The following is a 2207-nucleotide window of genomic DNA, read 5'->3' on the forward strand; positions in this document are numbered from 1 at the left end:
GATGCTGATGAATGAATGCAGTGCATTGCCATCCTCCCAGCCATCTGATCCTCTGCATTGAAACTGGTCTCTGAACTGATCATAACCATCTGAGGAATGTACAATCATCAATCAGACCCACGGGTTCCGAAATAAACGGAAGACAGATACATCATCATCATCATCAGTCTCTGAGCAGACACCCACAACCATCTGAATCGGCCCGGGGAATCCTGAAATAAACGGATCCCCACTGATAAATATCTCGGCCCGGGGAATCCTGAAATAAACGGATCCCCACTGATAAATCACGGACAGCACTCCGGCGTCACGGCAATAAATGACCATAAATCCGACTTATAAATATGACTCGGATCCACGGAACGAAAAGTCACCATCTGAGCAATGCATCTGAAATAATCAACCCTCCCCTCACAGGTAAATTCTAATCAGGTCACCCTAAGGCGGATAATAGTCTCGACAATCGGGCAGAGATACTCAATGGGTTTGCCCTTTCGGGTGTGCCATTGTATCTCTCCTGAGATCGTCTAAACCAGAGATCCGGGAAATGATCGGTCACCCAGAGTCAACAGCCCAAAAGAGATAACCCAACCAAAGTGGAAAATCCCACTGGAAGAGCATTTCTCAGATGAACCTCGTCCGGCTTGTGGTATGTCACGTCGCAACATCATGCCCAACCGACATGTGAGCGACGCGAGACCACACTAATCCTAGGTGTATACTCGGGCCTGGGTTTTAGCCCCACTCAGAACACCCACCCCACACAGAGGAACCACCTGCAAAGAGGACGGCAACAACATGATAGTATGATGCATGCAGACATTAATGCAAATATATACAATGGTTAGAATAATAAATGCAATAAATAACACAACAAGCAACCTAAACTAATCCTAGAACGCTAGGAAGGACTCGCTTAGGGACGATGGACCAGCATAGGTCTACATCAACAGGTCCCCAGCAGAGTCGCCAGCTGTCGCATCCTGCGAAAAATCAACCGGCGAGGCTCGAAGAAAAACACAACACACACAGAGCCGCCACTAAACGTTATTTATCCCAAGATAGGGAAAGGAAACGCTCAGAGAAACCTGGAAAGACATGGTCTCGCGACCAGAGAGAAAGGGTAAGGGAGTCGGTTACGCGAGGGGAAGGTATTAGCACCCCTCACGTCCGTCGTACTCGACGGGATCCACGTCCTAGAATAAAGAATAGGTTGCTAAACATCACACACACACACGGGGAACGCAGGTGGGGTTAAGAGAAGGGAGCTCGATAAGGTATCGCACCTTATGCCTACATATCTTGTCTGGAACAAGAATCAGAGCCACTGTAGTTCGGCTTACGCACGCCAAACAATACAAAACATACAAACAAGAAAGGGTGGCAAACATGGAGCCAGACAACCAATTGATGGAATTACGTCGGCATCCGAACCAAAACACACTCAAAAGGGCAAACGGGGAGCCCGACAGCCAATCACTGGACTTACGTCGGCATCCGAACCAAACACACAGTCAGATAACAAGTAAACACACGCAAAAAAAAAGAAAAAGGTTGCCCGGAGTGGTCTCGCACGACCACCTGCCTACATACCTCGTCTGGCACGAGGATCAGGGCGATGTAGTTCCCCTGAAAGGGACTGCATTACTAGCCAGAAACCAGGGAAAGACACACTACTAGGGAGCTGGACTCGAGCCTAGTGTTGTCATGCATCGTTTACCCTAAGTTCGGTTTTTTATCCTACTTGCATAAGCAAGCCCATCCTAACCAGGAAAGAAGCAAGCACACAAGCAAACAACATACAAACATACATCAAATGAGAACAAGCATCTCAAACAGATATCCACACAGCACGCACTATAACCAAACAAGTGGCTCACACAATAGGTTTGACTGCCGAAGCGAGTCGTCTGTACGGGCTGGGTTTGCTCTTAACCTTGCCATTACGAGGCTAAGGTGAAGCAGATGAGAGGTGAAGTGAGGATCAGACCTCACAGCTCTTATCCCTAACCAGGGAGAGCTTCTGACAAATGAGCATGGGTCCAGAATGGGGGAACCCTTCTATACTCAGAGACTCTGACACAATGTGCATTGCACGGATCTTGGGCTTGGATCTCAATGCTACAACCATGTAATGTGAGCAAGGATAAGACTCAACTGAATAGTGGGGGATAGATTGCATATCCCTACCTTCCACCAATTGCCTT

The sequence above is a fragment of the Lathyrus oleraceus genome, chromosome 7, assembly GCF_024323335.1.
Source record: "Lathyrus oleraceus cultivar Zhongwan6 chromosome 7, CAAS_Psat_ZW6_1.0, whole genome shotgun sequence".
Taxonomy (NCBI): domain Eukaryota; kingdom Viridiplantae; phylum Streptophyta; class Magnoliopsida; order Fabales; family Fabaceae; genus Lathyrus; species Lathyrus oleraceus.